Source organism: Ambystoma mexicanum, chromosome 3q (genome assembly GCF_040938575.1).
Source record: "Ambystoma mexicanum isolate Mex_15411 chromosome 3q, UKY_AmexF1_1, whole genome shotgun sequence".
In the NCBI taxonomy this organism is placed as follows: domain Eukaryota; kingdom Metazoa; phylum Chordata; class Amphibia; order Caudata; family Ambystomatidae; genus Ambystoma; species Ambystoma mexicanum.
In genome coordinates, this window is record NC_090926.1 from 532,411,757 (window position 1) to 532,434,881 (window position 23,125).

Sequence of the window (23,125 nt, forward strand, 5' to 3'; positions counted from 1 at the left end):
GGGAGACATGAGTGGGGACCTGGTGGAGGCTGCCCCTGGTGGCTGGGGGGTGGGGGTGCAGGTAGACATGAGTGGGGGCCTGGTGGAGGCTGCCCCTGGTGGCTGGGGGTGGGGGTGATGGGAGACATGAGTTGGACATGAGTGGGGGCCTGGTGGAGGCTGCCCCTGCACTGCTGGGGGGTGGGGGTGCAGGGAGACATGAGCGGGGGCCTGGTGGAGGCTGCCCCTGGTGGCTGGGGGGTCGGGTGCAGGGAGACATGAGTGGGGTCCTGGTGGAGGCTGCCCCTGGTGGCTGGGGTGTGGGGGTGGTGGGAGACATGGGTGGGGACCTGGTGGAGGCTGCCCCTGCAATGCTGGGGTGTGGGGGTGGTGGTAGACATGGGTGGGGGCCTGGTGGAGGCTGCCCCTGCACTGCTGGGGGTGGGGGTGATGGGAGACATGAGTGGGGACCTGGTGGAGGCTGCCCCTGGTGGCTGGGGCGTGGGGGTGCAGGGAGACATGAGTGGGGTCCTGGTGGAGGCTGCCGCTGGTGGCTGGGGGTGGGGGTGATGGGAGACATGAGTTGGACATGAGTGGGGGCCTGGTGGAGGCTGCCCCTGCACTGCTGGGGGTGGGGGTGCAGGGAGACATGAGTGGGGGCCTGGTGGAGGCTGCCCCTGGTGGCTGGGGGGTGGGGGTGGTGGGAGACATGGGTGGGTGCCTGGCGGAGGCTGTCCCTGCACTCCTCGGGGGTGGGGGTGCAGGGAGACATGAGTGGGGGCCTGGTGGAGGCTGCCCCTGGTGGCTGGGGGGCGGGGTGGTGGGAGACATGGGTGGGGACCTGGTGGAGGCTGCCCCTGCACTGCTGGGGGGTGGGGGTGGTGGGAGACATGGGTGGGGGCCTGGTGGAGGCTGCCCCTGCACTCCTCGGGGGTTGGGGTGCAGGGAGACATGTGTGGGGGCCTGGTGGAGGCTGCCCCTGCACTGCTGGGGGGTGGGGTGGTGGGAGACATGGGTGGGGACCTGGTGGAGGCTGCCTCTGCACTGCTGGGGTGTGGGGGTGGTGGTAGACATGGGTGGGGACCTGGTGGAGGCTGCCCCTGCACTGCTGGGGGTGGGGGTGATGGGAGACATGAGTTGGGCATGAGTGGGGGCCTGGTGGAGGCTGCCCCTGCACTGCTGGGGGGTGGGGGTGGTGGGAGACATGAGTGGGGGCTTGGTGGAGGCTGCCCCTGGTGGCTGGGGGGTGGGGGTGGTGGGAGACATGGGTGGGGGCCTGGTGGAGGCTGCCCCTGCACTGCTGGGGTGTGGGGGTGGTGGTAGAGATGGGTGGGGGCCTGGTGGAGGCTGCCCCTGGTGGCTGGGGGTGGGGGTGGTGGGAGACATGGGTGGGGGCCTGTTGGTGGGTGCCCCTGCACTGCTGGTCGGTGGGGGTGGTGGGAGACATGGGTGGGGACCTGGTGGAGGCTGCCCCTGCACTGCTGGGGTGCGGGGGTGGTGGTAGACATGGGTGGGGCCTGGTGGAGGCTGCCCCTGCACTGCTGGGGGGTGGGGGTGGTGCGAGACATGGGTGGGGACCTGGTGGAGGCTGCCCCTGCACTGCTGGGGTGTGGGGGTGGTGGGAGACATGGGTGGGGGCCTGGTAGAGGCTGCACCTGGTGGCTGGGGGGTGGGGGTGGTGGGAGACATGGCTGGGGACCTGGTGGAGGCTGCCCCTGCACTGCTGGGGTGTGGGGGTAGTGGTAGACATGGGTGAGGGCCTGGTGGAGGCTGCCCCTGCACTGCTGGGGGTGGGGGTGGGGGTGATGGGAGACATGAGTGGGGACCTGGTGGAGGCTGCCCCTGGTGGCTGGGGGGTGGGGGTGCAGGGAGATATGAGTGGGGGCCTGGTGGAGGCTGCCCCTGGTGGCTGGGGGTGGGGGTGATGGGAGACATGAGTTGGACATGAGTGGGGGCCTGGTGGAGGCTGCCCCTGCACTGCTCGGGGGTGGGGGTGCAGGGAGACATGAGTGGGGGCCTGGTGGAGGCTGCCCCTGGTGGCTGGGGGGTGGGGGTGCAGGGAGACATGGGTGGGGGCCTGGTGGAGGCTGCCCCTGCACTGCTGGGGGGTGGGGGTGGTGGGAGACATGGGTGGGGACCTGGTGGAGGCTGCCCCTGCACTGCTTGGGTGTGGGGGTGGTGGTAGACATGGGTGGGGGCCTGGTGGAGGCTGCCCCTGCACTGCTGGGGGGTGGGGGTGATGGGAGACATGAGTGGGGACCTGGTGGAGGCTGCCCCTGGTGGCTGGGGGGTGGGGGTGCAGGGAGACATGAGTGGGGGCCTGGTGGAGTCTGCCCCTGGTGGCTGGGGGTGGGGGTGATGGGAGACATGAGTTGGACATGAGTGGGGGCCTGGTGGAGGCTGCCCCTGCACTGCTGGGGTGTGGGGGTGGTGGGACATGGGTGGGGGCCTGGTGGAGGCTGCCCCTGGTGGCTGGGGGGTGGGGGTGGTGGGAGACATGGGTGGGGACCTGGTGGAGGCTGCCCCTGCACTGCTGGGGTGTGGGGGTGGTGGTAGACATGGGTGGGGACCTGGTGGAGGCTGCCCCTGCAGTGCTGGGGGGTGGGGGTAGTGGGAGACATGAGTGGGGGCCTGGTGGAGGCTGCCCCTGGTGGCTGGGGGGTGGGGGTGCAGGGAGACATGAGTGGGGGCCTGGTGGAGGCTGCCCCTGCACTGCTGGGGGGTGGGGGTGCAGGGAGACATGGGTGGGGGCCTGGTGGAGGCTGCCCCTGCACTGCTGGGGGGTGGGGGTGGTGGGAGACATGGGTGGGGTCCTGGTGGAGGCTGCCCCTGCACTGCTGGGGTGTGGGGGTGGTGGTAGACATGGGTGGGGGCCTGGTGGAGGCTGCCCCTGGTGGCTGGGGGGTGGGGGTGGTGGGCGACATGGGTGGGGACCTGGTGGAGGCTGCCCCTGCACTGCTGGGGTGTGGGGGTGGTGGTAGACATGGGTGGGGGCCTGGTGGAGGCTGCCCCTGCACAGCTGGGGGTGGGGATGATGGGAGACATGAGTGGGGACCTGGTGGAGGCTGCCCCTGGTGGCTGGGGGGTGGGGGTGCAGGGAGACATGAGTGGGGGCCTGGTGTAGGCTGCCCCTGGTGGCTGGGGGTGGGGGTGATGGGAGACTTGAGTTGGACATGAGTGGGGGCCTGGTGGAGGCTGCCCCTGCACTGCTGGGGGGTGGGGGTGCAGGGAGACATGAGTGGGGGCCTGGTGGGGCTGCCCTGGTGGCTGGGGGGTGGGGGTGGTGGGAGACATGGGTGGCGGCCTGGTGGAGGCTGCCCCTGCACTCCTCGGGGGTGGGGGTGCAGGGAGACCTGAGTGGCGGCCTGGTGGACGCTGCCCCTGCACTGCTGGGGGGTGGGGGTGGTGGGAGACATGGGTGGGGACCTGGTGGAGGCTGCCCCTGCACTGCTGGGGTGTGGGGGTGGTGGTAGACATGGGTGGGGACCTGGTGGAGGTTGCCCCTGCAGTGCTGGGGGGTGGGGGTGGTGGGAGACATGAGTGGGGGCCTGGTGGAGGCTGCCCCTGGTGGCTGGGGAGTGGGGGTGCTGGGAGACATGAGTGGGGGCCTGGTGAAGGCTGCCGCTGGTGGCTGGGGGGTGGGGGTGCAGGGAGACATGAGTGGGGGCCTGGTGGAGGCTGCCCCTGCACTGCTGGGGGGTGGGGGTGCAGGGAGACATGGGTGGGGGCCTGGTGGAGGCTGCCCCTGCACTGCTGGGGGGTGGGGGTGGTGGGAGACATGGGTGGGGACCTGGTGGAGGCTGCCCCTGCACTGCTGGGGTGTGGGGGTGGTGGTAGACATGGGTGGGGGCCTGGTGGAGGCTGCCCCTGGTGGCTGGGGGGTGGAGGTGGTGGGAGACATGGGTGGGGACCTGGTGGAGGCTGCCCCTGCACTGCTGGGGTGTGGGGGTGGTGGTAGACATGGGTGGGGGCCTGGTGGAGGCTGCCCCTGCACAGCTGGGGGGTGGGGGTGATGGGAGACATGAGTGGGGACCTGGTGGAGGCTGCCCCTGGTGGCTGGGGGGTGGGGGTGCAGGGAGACATGAGTGGGGGCCTGGTGGAGGCTGCCCCTGGTGGCTGGGGGTGGGGGTGATGGGAGACTTGAGTTGGACATGAGTGGGGGCCTGGTGGAGGCTGCCCCTGCACTGCTGGGGTGTGGGGGTGCAGGGAGACATGAGTGGGGGCCTGGTGGAGGCTGCCCCTGGTGGCTGGGGGGTGGGGGTGGTGGGAGACATGGGTGGGGGCCTGGTGGAGGCTGCCCCTGCACTCCTCGGGGGTGGGGGTGCAGGGACACATGAGTGGGGGCTTGGTGGAGGCTGCCCCTGGTGGCTGGGGGGTGGGGGGGTGGGAGACATGGGTGGGGACCTGGTGGAGGCTGCCCCTGCACTGCTGGGGGGTGGGGGTGGTGGGAGACATGGGTGGGGGCCTGGTGGAGGCTGCCCCTGCACTCCTCGGGGGTGGGGGTGCAGGGAGACATGAGTGGCGGCCTGGTGGAGGCTGCCCCTGCACTGCTGGGGGGTGGGGGTGGTGGGAGACATGGGTGGGGACCAGGTGGAGGCTGCCCCTGCACTGCTGGGGTGTGGGGGTGGTGGTAGACATGGGTGGGGACCTGGTGGAGGCTGCCCCTGCACTGCTGGGGGTGGGGGTGATGGGAGACATGAGTTGGACATGAGTGGGGGCCTGGTGGAGGCTGCCCCTGCACTGCTGGGTGGTGGGGGTGGTGGGAGACATGAGTGGGGACCTGGTGGAGGCTGCCCCTGGTGGCTGGGGGGTGGGGGTGGTGGGAGACATGGGTGGGGGCCTGGTGGAGGCTGCCCCTGCACTGCTCGGGTGTGCGGGTGGTGGTAGACATGGGTGGGGGCCTGGTGGAGGCTGCCCCTGGTGGCTGGGGGGTGGGGGTGGTGGGAAACATGGGTGGGGGCCTGGTGGCGGGTGCCCCTGCACTGCTGGGGTGTGGGGGTGGTGGTAGAGATGGGTGGGGGCCTGGTGGAGGCTGCCCCTGGTGGCTGGGGGGTGGGGGTGGTGGGAAACATGGGTGGGGGCCTGGTGGTGGGTGCCCCTGCACTGCTGGGGGTGGGGGTGGTGGGAGACATGGGTGGGGACCTGGTGGAGGCTGCCCCTGCACTGCTGGGGTGCGGGGGTGGTGGTAGACATGGGTGGGGACCTGGTGGAGGCTGCCCCTGCACTGCTGGGGTGCGGGGGTGGTGGTAGACATGGGTGGGGGCCTGGTGGAGGCTGCCCCTGCACTGCTGGGGGGTGGGGGTGGTGCGAGACATGGGTGGGGACCTGGTGGAGGCTGCCCCTGCACTGCTGGGGTGTGGGGGTGGTGGGAGACATGGGTGGGGGCCTGGTAGAGGCTGCCCCTGGTGGCTGGGGGGTGGGGGTGGTGGGAGACATGAGTGGGGGCCTGGTGGGGCTGCCCTGGTGGCTGGGGGTGGGGGTGGTGGGAGACATGGGTGGGGGCCTGGTGGAGGCTGCCCCTGCACTCCTCGGGGGTGGGGGTGCAGGGAGACCTGAGTGGCGGCCTGGTGGAGGCTGCCTCTGCACTGCTGGGGGGTGGGGGTGGTGGGAGACATGGGTGGGGACCTGGTGGAGGCTGCCCCTGCACTGCTGGGGTGTGGGGGTGGTGGTAGACATGGGTGGGGACCTGGTGGAGGCTGCCCCTGCAGTGCTGGGGGGTGGGGGTGGTGGGAGACATGAGTGGGGGCCTGGTGGAGGCTGCCCCTGGTGGCTGGGGAGTGGGGGTGCAGGGAGACATGAGTGGGGGCCTGGTGAAGGCTGCCGCTGGTGGCTGGGGGGTGGGGGTGCAGGGAGACATGAGTGGGGGCCTGGTGGAGGCTGCCCCTGCACTGCTGGGGGGTGGGGGTGCAGGGAGACATGGGTGGGGGCCTGGTGGAGGCTGCCCCTGCACTGCTGGGGGGTGGGGGTGGTGGGAGACATGGGTGGGGACCTGGTGGAGGCTGCCCCTGCACTGCTGGGGTGTGGGGGTGGTGGTAGACATGGGTGGGGGCCTGGTGGAGGCTGCCCCTGGTGGCTGGGGGGTGGGGGTGGTGGGAGACATGGGTGGGGACCTGGTGGAGGCTACCCCTGCACTGCTGGGGTGTGGGGGTGGTGGTAGACATGGGTGGGGGCCTGGTGGAGGCTGCCCCTTCACAGCTGGGGGGTGGGGGTGATGGGAGACATGAGTGGGGACCTGGTGGAGGCTGCCCCTGGTGGCTGGGGGGTGGGGGTGCAGGGAGACATGAGTGGGGGCCTGGTGGAGGCTGCCCCTGGTGGCTGGGGGTGGGGGTGATGGGAGACTTGAGTTGGACATGAGTGGGGGCCTGGTGGAGGCTGCCCCTGCACTGCTGGGGTGTGGGGGTGCAGGGAGACATGAGTGGGGGCCTGGTGGAGGCTGCCCCTGGTGGCTGGGGGGTGGGGGTGGTGGGAGACATGGGTGGGGGCCTGGTGGAGGCTGCCCCTGCACTCCTCGGGGGTGGGGGTGCAGGGAGACATGAGTGGGGGCTTGGTGGAGGCTGCCCCTGGTGGCTGGGGGGTGGGGGTGGTGGGAGACATGGGTGGGGACCTGGTGGAGGCTGCCCCTGCACTGCTGGGGGGTGGGGGTGGTGGGAGACATGGGTGGGGGCCTGGTGGAGGCTGCCCCTGCACTCCTCGGGGGTGGGGGTGCAGGGAGACATGAGTGGCGGCCTGGTGGAGGCTGCCCCTGCACTGCTGGGGGGTGGGGGTGGTGGGAGACATGGGTGGGGACCTGGTGGAGGCTGCCCCTGCACTGCTGGGGTGTGGGGGTGGTGGTAGACATGGGTGGGGACCTGGTGGAGGCTGCCCTTGCACTGCTGGGGGTGGGGGTGATGGGAGACATGAGTTGGACATGAGTGGGGGCCTGGTGGAGGCTGCCCCTGCACTGCTGGGTGGTGGGGGTGGTGGGAGACATGAGTGGGGACCTGGTGGAGGCTGCCCCTGGTGGCTGGGGGGTGGGGGTGGTGGGAGACATGGGTGGGGGCCTGGTGGAGGCTGCCCCTGCACTGCTGGGGTGTGGGGGTGGTGGTAGACATGGGTGGGGGCCTGGTGGAGGCTGCCCCTGGTGGCTGGGGGGTGGGGGTGGTGGGAAACATGGGTGGGGGCCTGGTGGCGGGTGCCCCTGCACTGCTGGGGTGTGGGGGTGGTGGTAGAGATGGGTGGGGGCCTGGTGGAGGCTGCCCCTGGTGGCTGGGGGGTGGGGGTGGTGGGAAACATGGGTGGGGGCCTGGTGGTGGGTGCCCCTGCACTGCTGGGGGGTGGGGGTGGTGGGAGACATGGGTGGGGACCTGGTGGAGGCTGCCCCTGCACTGCTGGGGTGCGGGGGTGGTGGTAGACATGGGTGGGGGCCTGGTGGAGGCTGCCCCTGCACTGCTGGGGGGTGGGGGTGGTGCGAGACATGGGTGGGGACCTGGTGGAGGCTGCCCCTGCACTGCTGGGGTGTGGGGGTGGTGGGAGACATGGGTGGGGGCCTGGTAGAGGCTGCCCCTGGTGGCTGGGGGGTGGGGGTGGTGGGAGACATGGGTGGGGACCTGGTGGAGGCTGCCCCTGCACTGCTGGGGTGTGGGGGTAGTGGTAGACATGGGTGGGGGCCTGGTGGAGGCTGCCCCTGCACTGCTGGGGGGTGGGGGTGATGGGAGACATGAGTGGGGACCTGGTGGAGGCTGCCCCTGGTGGCTGGGGGGTGGGGGTGCAGGGAGATATGAGTGGGGGCCTGGTGGAGGCTGCCCCTGGTGGCTGGGGGTGGGGGTGATGGGAGACATGAGTTGGACATGAGTGGGGGCCTGGTGGAGGCTGCCCCTGCACTGCTGGGGGGGTGGGGGTGCAGGGAGACATGAGTGGGGGCCTGGTGGAGGCTGCCCCTGGTGGCTGGGGGTGGGGGTGCAGGGAGACTTGGGTGGGGGCCTGGTGGAGGCTGCCCCTGCACTGCTGGGGGGTGGGGGTGGTGGGAGACATGAGTGGGGGCCTGGTGGAGGCTGCCCCTGGTGGCTGGGGGGTGGGGGTGCAGGGAGACATGAGTGGGGGCCTGGTGAAGGCTGCCCCTGGTGGCTGGGGGGTGGGGGTGCAGGGAGACATGAGTGGGGGCCTGGTGGAGGCTGCCCCTGCACTGCTGGGGGGTGGGGGTGCAGGGAGACATGGGTGGGGGCCTGGTGGAGGCTGCCCCTGCACTGCTGGGGGGTGGGGGTGGTGGGAGACATGGGTGGGGACCTGGTGGAGGCTGCCTCTGCACTGCTGGGGTGTGGGGGTGGTGGTAGACATGGGTGGGGGCCTGGTGGAGGCTGCCCCTGGTGGCTGGGGGGTGGGGGTGGTGGGAGACATGGGTGGGGACCTGGTGGAGGCTGCCCCTGCACTGCTGGGGTGTGGGGTGGTGGTAGACATGGGTGGGGGCCTGGTGGAGGCTGCCCCTGCACAGCTGGGGGGTGGGGGTGATGGGAGACATGAGTGGGGACCTGGTGGAGGCTGCCCCTGGTGGCTGGGGGGTGGGGGTGCAGGGAGACATGAGTGGGGGCCTGGTGGAGGCTGCCCCTGGTGGCTGGGGGTGGGGGTGATGGGAGACTTGAGTTGGACATGAGTGGGGGCCTGGTGGAGGCTGCCCCGGCACTGCTGGGGTGTGGGGGTGCAGGGAGACATGAGTGGGGGCCTGGTGGAGGCTGCCCCTGGTGGCTGGGGGGTGGGGGTGGTGGGAGACATGGGTGGGGGCCTGGTGGAGGCTGCCCCTGCACTCCTCGGGGGTGGGGGTGCAGGGAGACATGAGTGGGGGCTTGGTGGAGGCTGCCCCTGGTGGCTGGGGGGTGGGGGTGGTGGGAGACATGGGTGGGGACCTGGTGGAGGCTGCCCCTGCACTGCTGGGGGGTGGGGGTGGTGGGAGACATGGGTGGGGGCCTGGTGGAGGCTGCCCCTGCACTCCTCGGGGGTGGGGGTGCAGGGAGACATGAGTGGCGGCCTGGTGGAGGCTGCCCCTGCACTGCTGGGGGGTGGGGGTGGTGGGAGACATGGGTGGGGACCTGGTGGAGGCTGCCCCTGCACTGCTGGGGTGTGGGGGTGGTGGTAGAAATGGGTGGGGACCTGGTGGAGGCTGCCCCTGCACTGCTGGGGGTGGGGGTGCAGGGAGACATGGGTGGGGGCCTGGTGGAGGCTGCCCCTGCACTGCTGGGGGGTGGGGGTGGTGGGAGACATGAGTGGGGGCCTGGTGGAGGCTGCCCCTGGTGGCTGGGGGCTGGGGGTGCAGGGAGACATGAGTGGGGGCCTGGTGAAGGCTGCCCCTGGTGGCTGGGGGGTGGGGGTGCAGGGAGACATGAGTGGGGGCCTGGTGGAGGCTGCCCCTGCACTGCTGGGGGGTGGGGGTGCAGGGAGACATGGGTGGGGGCCTGGTGGAGGCTGCCCCTGCACTGCTGGGGGGTGGGGGTGGTGGGAGACATGGGTGGGGACCTGGTGGAGGCTGCCCCTGCACTGCTGGGGTGTGGGGGTGGTGGTAGACATGGGTGGGGGCCTGGTGGAGGCTGCCCCTGGTGGCTGGGGGGTGGGGGTGGTGGGAGACATGGGTGGGGACCTGGTGGAGGCTGCCCCTGCACTGCTGGGGTGTGGGGGTGGTGGTAGACATGGGTGGGGGCCTGGTGGAGGCTGCCCCTGCACAGCTGGGGGGTGGGGGTGATGGGAGACATGAGTGGGGACCTGGTGGAGGCTGCCCCTGGTGGCTGGGGGGTGGGGGTGCAGGGAGACATGAGTGGGGGCCTGGTGGAGGCTGCCCCTGGTGGCTGGGGGTGGGGGTGATGGGAGACTTGAGTTGGACATGAGTGGGGGCCTGGTGGAGGCTGCCCCTGCACTGCTGGGGTGTGGGGGTGCAGGGAGACATGAGTGGGGGCCTGGTGGAGGCTGCCCCTGGTGGCTGGGGGGTGGGGGTGGTGGGAGACATGGGTGGGGGCCTGGTGGAGGCTGCCCCTGCACTCCTCGGGGGTGGGGGTGCAGGGAGACATGAGTGGGGGCTTGGTGGAGGCTGCCCCTGGTGGCTGGGGGGTGGGGGTGGTGGGCGACATGGGTGGGGACCTGGTGGAGGCTGCCCCTGCACTGCTGGGGGGTGGGGGTGGTGGGAGACATGGGTGGGGACCTGGTGGAGGCTGCCCCTGCACTCCTCGGGGGTGGGGGTGCAGGGAGACATGAGTGGCGGCCTGGTGGAGGCTGCCCCTGCACTGCTGGGGGGTGGGGGTGGTGGGAGACATGGGTGGGGACCTGGTGGAGGCTGCCCCTGCACTGCTGGGGTGTGGGGGTGGTGGTAGAAATGGGTGGGGACCTGGTGGAGGCTGCCCCTGCACTGCTGGGGGTGGGGGTGATGGGAGACATGAGTTGGACATGAGTGGGGGCCTGGTGGAGGCTGCCCCTGCACTGCTGGGTGGTGGGGGTGGTGGGAGACATGAGTGGGGGCCTGGTGGAGGCTGCCCCTGGTGGCTGGGGGGTGGGGGTGGTGGGAGACATGGGTGGGGGCCTGGTGGAGGCTGCCCCTGCACTGCTGGGGTGTGGGGGTGGTGGTAGACATGGGTGGGGGCCTGGTGGAGGCTGCCCCTGGTGGCTGGGGGGTGGGGGTGGTGGGAAACATGGGTGGGGGCCTGGTGGCGGGTGCCCCTGCACTGCTGGGGCGTGGGGGTGGTGGTAGAGATGGGTGGGGGCCTGGTGGAGGCTGCCCCTGGTGGCTGGGGGGTGGGGGTGGTGGGAGACATGGGTGGGGGCCTGGTGGTGGGTGCCCCTGCACTGCTGGGGGGTGGGCGTGGTGGGAGACATGGGTGGGGACCTGGTGGAGGCTGCCCCTGGTGGCTGGGGGGTGGGGGTGGTGGGAGACATGGGTGGGGGCCTGGTGGTGGGTGCCCCTGCACTGCTGGGGGGTGGGCGTGGTGGGAGACATGGGTGGGGACCTGGTGGAGGCTGCCCCTGGTGGCTGGGGGGTGGGGGTGCAGGGAGATATGAGTGGGGGCCTGGTGGAGGCTGCCCCTGGTGGCTGGGGGTGGGGGTGATGGGAGACATGAGTTGGACATGAGTGGGGGCCTGGTGGAGGCTGCCCCTGCACTGCTGGGGGGGTGGGGGTGCAGGGAGACATGAGTGGGGGCCTGGTGGAGGCTGTCCCTGGTGGCTGGGGGGTGGGGGTGCAGGGAGACATGGGTGGGGGCCTGGTGGAGGCTGCCCCTGCACTGCTGGGGGGTGGGGGTGGTGGGAGACATGGGTGGGGACCTGGTGGAGGCTGCCCCTGCACTGCTTGGGTGTGGGGGTGGTGGTATACATGGGTGGGGGCCTGGTGGAGGCTGCCCCTGCACTGCTGGGGGGTGGGGGTGATGGGAGACATGAGTGGGGACCTGGTGGAGGCTGCCCCTGGTGGCTGGGGGGTGGGGGTGCAGGGAGACATGAGTGGGGGCCTGGTGGAGTCTGCCCCTGGTGGCTGGGGGTGGGGGTGATGGGAGACATGAGTTGGACATGAGTGGGGGCCTGGTGGAGGCTGCCCCTGCACTGCTGGGGTGTGGGGGTGGTGGGACATGGGTGGGGGCCTGGTGGAGGCTGCCCCTGGTGGCTGGGGGGTGGGGGTGGTGGGAGACATGGGTGGGGACCTGGTGGAGGCTGCCCCTGCACTGCTGGGGTGTGGGGGTGGTGGTAGACATGGGTGGGGACCTGGTGGAGGCTGCCCCTGCAGTGCTGGGGGGTGGGGGTAGTGGGAGACATGAGTGGGGGCCTGGTGGAGGCTGCCCCTGGTGGCTGGGGGGTGGGGGTGCAGGGAGACATGAGTGGGGGCCTGGTGGAGGCTGCCCCTGGTGGCTGGGGGGTGGGGGTGCAGGGAGACATGAGTGGGGGCCTGGTGGAGGCTGCCCCTGCACTGCTGGGGGGTGGGGGTGCAGGGAGACATGGGTGGGGGCCTGGTGGAGGCTGCCCCTGCACTGCTGGGGGGTGGGGGTGGTGGGAGACATGGGTGGGGTCTTGGTGGAGGCTGCCCCTGCACTGCTGGGGTGTGGGGGTGGTGGTAGACATGGGTGGGGGCCTGGTGGAGGCTGCCCCTTGTGGCTGGGGGGTGGGGGTGGTGGGCGACATGGGTGGGGACCTGGTGGAGGCTGCCCCTGCACTGCTGGGGTGTGGGGGTGGTGGTAGACATGGGTGGGGGCCTGGTGGAGGCTGCCCCTGCACAGCTGGGGGGTGGGGGTGATGGGAGACATGAGTGGGGACCTGGTGGAGGCTGCCCCTGGTGGCTGGGGGGTGGGGGTGCAGGGAGACATGAGTGGGGGCCTGGTGGAGGCTGCCCCTGGTGGCTGGGGGTGGGGGTGATGGGAGACTTGAGTTGGACATGAGTGGGGGCCTGGTGGAGGCTGCCCCTGCACTGCTGGGGGGTGGGGGTGCAGGGAGACATGAGTGGGTGCCTGGTGGGGCTGCCCCTGGTGGCTGGGGGGTGGGGGTGGTGGGAGACATGGGTGGGGGCCTAGTGGAGGCTGCCCCTGCACTCCTCGGGGGTGGGGGTGCAGGGAGACATGAGTGGCGGCCTGGTGGAGGCTGCCCCTGCACTGCTGGGGGGTGGGGGTGGTGGGAGACATGGGTGGGGACCTGGTGGAGGCTGCCCCTGCACTGCTGGGGTGTGGGGGTGGTGGTAGTCATGGGTGGGGACCTGGTGGAGGCTGCCCCTGCACTGCTGGGGTGTGGGGGTGGTGGGAGACATGGGTGGGGACCTGGTGGAGGCTGCCCCTGGTGGCTGGGGGGTGGGGGTGCAGGGAGACATGAGTGGGGGCCTGGTGGAGGCTGCCCCTGGTGGCTGGGGGGTGGGGGTGCAGGGAGACATGAGTGGGGGCCTGGTGGAGGCTGCCCCTGCACTGCTGGGGGGTGGGGGTGCAGGGAGACATGGGTGGGGGCCTGGTGGAGTCTGCCCCTGGTGGCTGGGGGTGGGGGTGATGGGAGACATGAGTTGGACATGAGTGGGGGCCTGGTGGAGGCTGCCCCTGCACTGCTGGGGTGTGGGGGTGGTGGGACATGGGTGTGGGCCTGGTGGAGGCTGCCCCTGGTGGCTGGGGGGTGGGGGTGGTGGGAGACATGGGTGGGGACCTGGTGGAGGCTGCCCCTGCACTGCTGGGGTGTGGGGGTGGTGGTAGACATGGGTGGGGACCTGGTGGAGGCTGCCCCTGCAGTGCTGGGGGGTAGGGGTAGTGGGAGACATGAGTGGGGGCCTGGTGGAGGCTGCCCCTGGTGGCTGGGGGGTGGGGGTGCAGGGAGACATGAGTGGGAGCCTGGTGGAGGCTGCCCCTGGTGGCTGGGGGGTGGGGGTGCAGGGAGACATGAGTGGGGGCCTGGTGGAGGCTGCCCCTGCACTGCTGGGGGGTGGGGGTGCAGGGAGACATGGGTGGGGGCCTGGTGGAGGCTGCCCCTGCACTGCTGGGGGGTGGGGGTGGTGGGAGACATGGGTGGGGTCTTGGTGGAGGCTGCCCCTGCACTGCTGGGGTGTGGGGGTGGTGGTAGACATGGGTGGGGGCCTGGTGGAGGCTGCCCCTGGTGGCTGGGGGGTGGGGGTGGTGGGCGACATGGGTGGGGACCTGGTGGAGGCTGCCCCTGCACTGCTGGGGTGTGGGGGTGGTGGTAGACATGGGTGGGGGCCTGGTGGAGGCTGCCCCTGCACAGCTGGGGGGTGGGGGTGATGGGAGACATGAGTGGGGACCTGGTGGAGGCTGCCCCTGGTGGCTGGGGGGTGGGGGTGCAGGGAGACATGAGTGGGGGCCTGGTGGAGGCTGCCCCTGGTGGCTGGGGGTGGGGGTGATGGGAGACTTGAGTTGGACATGAGTGGGGGCCTGGTGGAGGCTGCCCCTGCACTGCTGGGGGGTGGGGGTGCAGGGAGACATGAGTGGGTGCCTGGTGGGGCTGCCCCTGGTGGCTGGGGGGTGGGGGTGGTGGGAGACATGGGTGGGGGCCTGGTGGAGGCTGCCCCTGCACTCCTCGGGGGTGGGGGTGCAGGGAGACATGAGTGGCGGCCTGGTGGAGGCTGCCCCTGCACTGCTGGGGGGTGGGGGTGGTGGGGACCTGGTGGAGGCTGCCCCTGCACTGCTGGGGTGTGGGGGTGGTGGTAGTCATGGGTGGGGACCTGGTGGAGGCTGCCCCTGCACTGCTGGGGTGTGGGGGTGGTGGTAGACATGGGTGGGGACCTGGTGGAGGCTGCCCCTGGTGGCTGGGGGGTGGGGGTGCAGGGAGACATGAGTGGGGGCCTGGTGGAGGCTGCCCCTGGTGGCTGGGGGGTGGGGGTGCAGGGAGACATGAGTGGGGGCCTGGTGGAGGCTGCCCCTGCACTGCTGGGGGGTGGGGGTGCAGGGAGACATGGGTGGCGGCCTGGTGGAGGCTGCCCCTGCACTGCTGGGGGGTGGGGGTGGTGGGAGACATGGGTGGGGACCTGGTGGAGGCTGCCCCTGCACTGCTGGGGTGTGGGGGTGGTGGTAGACATGGGTGGGGGCCTGGTGGAGGCTGCCCCTGGTGGCTGGGGGGTGGGGGTGGTGGGAGACATGGGTGGGGACCTGGTGGAGGCTGCCCCTGCACTGCTGGGTTGTGGGGGTGGTGGTAGACATGGGTGGGGGCCTGGTGGAGGCTGCCCCTGCACAGCTGGGGGGTGGGGGTGATGGGAGACATGAGTGGGGACCTGGTGGAGGCTGCCCCTGGTGGCTGGGGGGTGGGGGTGCAGGGAGACATGAGTGGGGGCCTGGTGGAGGCTGCCCCTGGTGGCTGGGGGTGAGGGTGATGGGAGACTTGAGTTGGACATGAGTGGGGGCCTGGTGGAGGCTGCCCCTGCACTGCTGGGGGGTGGGGGTGCAGGGAGACATGAGTGGGGGCCTGGTGGAGGCTGCCCCTGGTGGCTAGGGGGTGGGGGTGGTGGGAGACATGGGTGGGGGCCTGGTGGAGGCTGCCCCTGCACTCCTCGGGGGTGGGGGTGCAGGGAGACATGAGTGGGGGCTTGGTGGAGGCTGCCCCTGGTGGCTGGGCGGTGGGGGTGGTGGGAGACATGGGTGGGGACCTGGTGGAGGCTGCCCCTGCACTGCTGGGGGGTGGGGGTGGTGGGAGACATGGGTGGGGGCCTGGTGGAGGCTGCCCCTGCACTCCTCGGGGGTGGGGGTGCAGGGAGACATGAGTGGCGGCCTGGTGGAGGCTGCCCCTGCACTGCTGGGGGGTGGGGGTGGTGGGAGACATGGGTGGGGACCTGGTGGAGGCTGCCCCTGCACTGCTGGGGTGTGGGGGTGGTGGTAGACATGGGTGGGGACCTGGTGGAGGCTGCCCCTTCACTGCTGGGGGTGGGGGTGATGGGAGACATGAGTTGGACATGAGTGGGGGCCTGGTGGAGGCTGCCCCTGCACTGCTGGGTGGTGGGGGTGGTGGGAGACATGAGTGGGGGCCTGGTGGAGGCTGCCCCTGGTGGCTGGGGGATGGGGGTGGTGGGAGACATGGGTGGGGGCCTGGTGGAGGCTGCCCCTGCACTGCTGGGGTGTGGGGGTGGTGGTAAACATGGGTGGGGGCCTGGTGGAGGCTGCCCCTGGTGGCTGGGGGATGGGGGTGGTGGGAAACATGGGTGGGGGCCTGGTGGCGGGTGCCCCTGCACTGCTGGGGGGTGGGGGTGGTGGGAGACATGGGTGGGGACCTGGTGGAGGCTGCCCCTTCACTGCTGGGGTGTGGGGGTGGTGGTAGACATGGGTGGGGGCTTGGTGGAGGCTGCCCCTGCACTGCTGGGGGGTGGGGGTGATGGGAGACATGAGTGGGGACCTGGTGGAGGCTGCCCCTGGTGGCTGGGGGGTGGGGGTGCAGGGAGACATGAGTGGGGGCCTGGTGGAGGTTGCCCCTGGTGGCTGGGGGTGGGGGTGATGGGAGACATGAGTTGGACATGAGTGGGGGCCTGGTGGAGGCTGCCCCTGCACTGCTGGGGGTGGGGGTGATGGGAGACATGAGTGGGGGCCTGGTGGAGGCTGCCCCTGCACTGCTGGGGGGTGGTGGGAGACATGGGTGGGGGCCTGTGGAGGGTGCCCCTGGTGGCTGGGGGTGCAGGGGGACATGTGTTGGTGGGCAGTAGTCCAAGTTGACATGTGGGTTGGCTGGGGGGCATGGCCATGGTGGATGGGGTGCCTGCAGGACATGTGCAGGGTAGGCCCCTGTGGTGTGAGCCACCTGCAGGGGCCGTGGAGGGTGTAGAGGGAACACCTGGGAGGGCCCACACGTGCAATTCACGTGTGGTGCTCCCCGCGCACCCCTGAAATACACGTACCCTGCTGGAATCGCGTGTGTAACTTCCCCTGCACCCTGAAATACACGTACCCTGCTGATATCGCGTGTGGAACTTCACGTGCACCCCTGAAATACACGTACCCTGCGGAAATCACGTGTGTAACTTCCCCTGCACCCTGAAATACACGTACCCTGCTGATATCGCGTGTGGAACTTCACGCACACCCCGAAATACACGTATCCTGATGGAATCGCGTGTGGAACTTCCCGCGCACCCCTGAGATACGCGTACCCTGCTCGCACGGGCCCAATCGCGTGTGGAAATTCCCGCGCACCCCTGAAATACAGGTACCCTGATGGAATCGCGTGTGGAACTTCCCGCACACCCCTGAAATACGCGTAGCCTGCTCGCACGGGGCCAATCGCGTGAGGTACTTCCCGCACCCCCCAGTGATACACGTAGCCCGCTTGCTGTGCTGGTACAGGGTTAGCGCAGCCCTTTGCGCTGGATTGGGTATGTTGATGGCTTTTCCCTGCGTGAGAGGCGTTCTTGGGGGCGTAACTGGCGCTGCTGCAGGGTCGCTGCGCCACTGTGCGCCACGGCTGGTTTTGGTGGCTGGAATCCATGAATAAGCTGTGCGCGGAAATGGATTTTGGCGCACGCGGCTGGCGCAGGGATTCGCACGCGCACACTGTGCGCCAGCCTCGTGCGCCACTTGTGCGCTCAATTCTATGAATTACCCCCTAAGTTAGTTAGAAGCGAAAATGATAGTTCATCAAGTGCTGCATAAAACATGGCAGATGTATTAATATTCTTTGTAAATGCACAGCCTGTATCCAGGTCCTGACCTTTAGGTAGAGAAAAAGACGTTAATATGCATCTAATGCAGTGTGTACTGTCAATTCTGTTCTTCCAGAAATACCTCAGCAATTTGCTGAAATAAAATAAAAAATGAATTGCATATGCAGCATGTAATATAGGTTGTGTAGCAATAACTACACATTCTACAGCACCTGAGACCGATTCTGAGCCGTGGCAAAAAACTGGACCGACAATCCTCTTCAAGTTTTATGAATCAGAAAAGGGGCAAACCTTTGAGAAACGCTTAGACTGTGAAACCTAATGATAGATTGTATGCACTTTGCAGCCGGAAAGCACAAGAGATCCCTTCCAATCCTCCTGCCCCCATCAGAATGGTGGTGTTGGAAACTGGAGGGGAAAATGTCGGCTTTCCAGGCAACTTTTCCCAGACGTTAGAATCAAGCCCGAAGAGAAATCCCTTGCTTCCAGGTCTTTTGCATAATCTAAAAGTAGGAAAATCAACAACTTTATAAACGTACACGAATTTCTATCATTGCCGCTGGCACCCATGTAGGGGACAAAATAGTGCGAAAACTGCACCAAAACACATTCCATAAGAAAGCACAAATGTAACCTGGACTTGTGCCTTACTCCAACTCTCTCCATCTCGTACACTTTAAAATATATTACTCCACATAATTCAGACTGATCAGGGATAACTACTTAAGAAGGTCTATGTTTTTATACTCATTTTATAAACGAAGCCATTTAGAGACAACCTCTATTTGATATGTCGAGAATATGATATGGGTGAAGAGAGACATCCATTCCATGGACCTATGTTCTGAACCTGATAACCTTTCATGAAAGGATGCTGAAAGTGGCAAGCAAGGGTATAAACAGCATGTAAGGTATATCTAGAAAGACCTGCAGCAGGGACCGCAATGCCACACTCCTCCACACCAGCCCAGCCCCACCCCCAGAATGTTTCACCAGATCGCAGAGATCTTGGCAATAGCCAAGCTCCATATTATAACATATGCCGTTTTTAACAAATTCATAACATTTCGTAATTCAGCATTCTGTTCTATGACATTTGTAGTCAACCAATTCTCAGAGATTCAAAATATTATTGTTGAAAAATGATCGTGGTCACAACACTCTAATGATTGTATTTCATTCAAATTCCTAAAGGAAATCAATTAACACATTTTTCCCTAACAATCCTAAAATTGATACTCTAAAATATCTGCCTTAAACATATGCACATCAGTATCAACATTGTCCTTCATGAGGAGCATATGCTCATCTTGTTTCATTCCATTACATAATCTCTCCATTTACCAGGTCAGAATACAATGTTTCATCTTTGCCCACCCTGTACGGGTTTCTAATCTTCACCCAGTCTCCCTCCCCTGTTTGATCCTTATCAGAGAACTTTATTTATCATCATACTTCCTTTTCTATGCTAACTGGTACTAGCCCACCCTCTCCATTATTCGTCTTTCATCCAATGCAATTTCTCTCCCACATCCCAACCACAGGGGACACAGATCCAACTTCATAACTCTCATCATCATAAATGGTAAGTATCCTGTCATGGGGTACGGGTCCCTCTACATGTGACAATCATCTTCCACAGAATCTGTTCCCACTGCAACCTACTCACCAATGCCAGCTGTACATGTTCCTTAATAATTCTGTTTACCATCTCAACCAATCCATTCCCTCATGGATGGTATGACGACATCGTGAGATTCTAAATACCATGTACTTCCAGGAGGTTCCTCATTTAATTAGACACAAGTTGCACTCTATTATCACTCACTATGTATTTGGGATATGCTTGATGTGCACACAGCTCCAATAAGTAACCTATTACCACTCTTGTAGTCACTGAGTTGGCAAACTTCATCTCAAACCACTTTGATGTGTAATCTACTAATACAACCAAGTAGCAACACTCCGCCCTTACACTCTCTAATGGACCCATAACATCAATCCCTACCTTTTTCCTCACCTCTATTGGCATGCCTAGAAGACTTTAATGGTACTGAATCCATCTTCCTTGTCTTATCACTTACTGCCATGCTTGACAATCCTTTACTGCACTCCCCACCATGTCATCCATCACTGACCACCAGAATAGTTCTTTTAATCTCCTTTTTGGCTGATTGGGTCCCAAATGTCCTTGATGGGCACTCATCACAATCTTTTGCATCACTTCTCAGTAAGGGAGCGGGTTCTCCCTTCTTGCCAAACCCTGTTCCCACAGTGCTGGCTCCTCCTTATCCATTATATATGCAGTTTCGCATTCTGGATTATTAGGCCACCCTTCCTGCATATATCCCACCACACCCTCAAATTCTTCATCATCTTCTACCACATTATGCCACTCTTCTTCTGATACTATTGCTCCAACCAGATAACGCACACTTGCAACCCACATGTCCAATCATACATCTTCCCCCTTCCTTTGGCACTTCTACAGGAAGTAATCTTGATAAATAATCTGCCACCAGGTTATTCTTCACTTGAACACGCTCTTCTGACAAATTAAACTCTTGAGTGTTTGCTAACCCCTTTTCAATTTGGGTTGTTACCATGCCTGATCCTCAAGTAGAAAACAAAATGTACCAGTGGTTTATAGTCAATTCTCACCACAAAAGGTATTCCCACAAATATGACCTAAAATACCTTTCTGCCCAACAACATGCCAATGTCTCCTTATCAATTACTGATTTTCTTTTCTCATACCGTCTCAATGCCTTTGAAGCAAATGCAATGGTTCCTTTTCACATCCTTGCCTTTGACTCAACCATACACCTATTCCTCTCTGGCATGCATCTACTGTTAAGAATGCTTCATGTATGCCATTAAATGCCTCTCATTCGCTTCTACCAGCTGAAATGTAAACCTTTCTTGAGCACCTCCCTCAACTCAGTCGTTCTTTCTGATCATTTCGCAATAAACACTCATGAAACTCTATCAGTCCTAAGAATGATTCAATTGTTCTTTGACTTCTCATTCCCTTTGATTGCTCCTACTAGTTCTGGTTGTGGTTGTAATGCTTCACCTATGACTACATGTTCTAAGTGCATAACTTCTGTCACTTTAAATTTGCATTAGTCCTCTTTAACTGTTAAACTCACCTCTTTCAGGGTTTCCAGCACCTGCCCCAACAATCGATCACGCTCCTTTTCTTCCCATGCACACACCAAAATATCATCCTGGAAGTAATGTATGCCTTTGTTCACTCTAAACAAATATTGTATGATGCTTTTAAAAACAGCACTAATGGAAGCTAGTTCAAAAGGTATATGTGTATGTCAGTAATCTCCCATTGGTGTTAGAAACAATGCAATATGTCATGAATAAGGGTGCAAATATATCTGATGATATGCAGATGATAGGTCAATGGTTGAAAACCATCTCATTCATCCCATAGTGGATAACATACTGTTAATATTAGGAAGAGGATCTCAGTCTTTCCAAATAGCCTTGTTGACATCTAATGAATCCACACACACACTTATCCTACCATCTCTTTTCTTTGTAACCACAATAGGTGATAGCCATTCACTTGCCTCAATTGGCTCCATTATCCCTTCTTTACAAAATGTCATGAATTTCCCTTGTAACTCCTCCTTTGTACTAAAAGAACCATGCCTCACTTTGTGAGCAGTAGGTATAATACCCTCCTTCAATTTCAGTGCATGGTTAAACATTCTAACATTCCAATACCATCCCTGAATATTTATGGGAATCTTTTTACTGTTTCTTCCCTATACGTGCTCCCAGAAGAAACCACTTGTATATGTTGCTTTTGCTGAGTCTTGAGCTCCAGCTGTAGACATATTTGATGTCTCCACCTTAACAAGTTGGCTTCCTTCATTGTGACATGTACATTCCCTCTAATTACTTGGTTCCCTACCTCTATATCGCACAAGATATAGCCCATGCCCCCCATACTCACAAGGTTAAATGTCATCCCCATGTAACTCTTCATGTTCCATTCATATGCCAGCTTTTATACACCATTTGTGATACCAATGTATGCAGCAATTCCGAGTCCACCAACATCTGTGCTTGTACATCATCAACAGTGATCTCTGTTAACGGTGGTCGATAAGGGTCCTCCTCCTTCTCCTCCTCTGTGTGTGCTCAAATCTGTACCACAACCTTGGAATAGTCCATTGCTTCATGGAAGTTCACTCTATTTACTCATGCTTATGACCCTTGTTCCTACCTTCGTTTGATCGACACACTTTGGGAAAGTGCCCTTTCGTTTTGCACTACGCATTCAGGTAATTGCTTGACAATCAAGGTCCACTGCTACATGGCCCATTACTCTGCAGCAGAAAAAAAGCTTTGTCTAGCCAATTAATCTGCACAAGTACTTGGAAATTCTTTTTTCTGGTCACTACTGCCATTATTTCTTTGCCTTTGGGATGTTGCACTGCTTTGATATCCTTCTCATTATTCCCACTACATATTTCTTTCATTTTCATGTATCAAGCACATTTGTGCTCAGTTTGATGCTTCCCACTATTTCCAATGCCTTGCTTAATGTGGGATTATTGGCTTGCCATAACTTCTCTTGTATGCTAGAGTCTGATGTATGCAGCACCAATTGATCCCCAATATATATTTCTAATAAATTCATCCTCTGTGTTGTTGAATGGCATGAAGCAATCAATATCCTCAGATCCTCTATGTAGGAATCCACACTCTCCATTGGCACGTGGTACAAGAACCTGTACTGTTCCAAAACAATGTTTGTCTTATAGCCATACCATTCTGTGGGGCTTGGTTATGATTTGATTTGATTTTTAATTTTAGAACTTATAGCACTCATATCCCAGGGGGATACGAACAGAAACTGCATCTGGGTGCAGATGAAAAAAATGGTACAGATCATGAGTCACACGGACATAGATTGAATGCCTTAGTGAAAACTGAAGGAATTATAGAAAAAGATGTTTTACATTTTATTTCTGAAAATAGACAAGGATTCAATTTGTCGTAAGTTTAGTGGAAGAGAATTCCAAAAGCAGTGACCCATAAGGGAGAAGTGTCTATCCCCCTGGTTGAAGTCCTGGAAAAGGCAGCCACCAGGAGAAATATCCTTCTAGGGCCAGATTACAGAAACTTTGCACCGGTGCAAGGGCAACGTTACACGGTATTAGCACTAGGGCAAAGTTTGCCCTATTTTTAAAAACACTAGGACATATTAGAAAACTATTGCTCTATGACAAATGCACCTTGACATTGTATAAGCACCTGGGAAAAAATTGCCCTAGTGCAAGAAAGATACATTTTGGATGTGTTTTTTCACCAGGGCAAAGTTTGCCTAGTGCTAATACGATTCCATATTAGCACTAGGGCAAACTTTTCCCTGTTGCAATAATGCAGTGAAAATCTAGCTTTTTTGCCCAAGAGCAATTTTTACCCTATGCCTACACCATGCCAAATTGCACTTGTCATGGTGCAATCGTTTTCCAATATGTCCCAGTGTTTTAAAAAATAGGGAAAACTTTGCCCTAGTGCTAATACCGTGCAACTTTGCACTTGCACCGGTGCAAAGTTTCTCTAATCTGGCCCCAGGATCCCAAAGATCAGTTGGGGCAGTGAGGTACGATCTTTGATGACAGATAAGCAGGGGGCAAGTCATGTATATATTTAAAAAACAGAAATAGGACTTTAAACAAAATCCTATGTTGCACTGGAAGCCAAAGAAGTATTTTTATGTATCAGAATTGTAAGAAACAGTGGGCTAGTGCTTATACATGAATCCATCTACACTAGCCACTAACCCCGACTCTAGCAGAATTGGAAGAAACAGTGGGCTAGTGCTGATATATGAACTAATGTACACTAGCCACTAACCCCAAGTTTTACAACAAATAACAATTGAATACTCCTTGGGCATTTTGGAACATATATTTTTGGACTCCTTAAACTGAAGTTGGGTTGAAACTGAGTTATTTAACAAGATCCTTTATCATAGGATGTGAATCCAACTTCTGTGATATTTAGTGAAATTGTATGCTTAATGGAAAGCCTCTTTTTTTGCTTTATTATCATTAT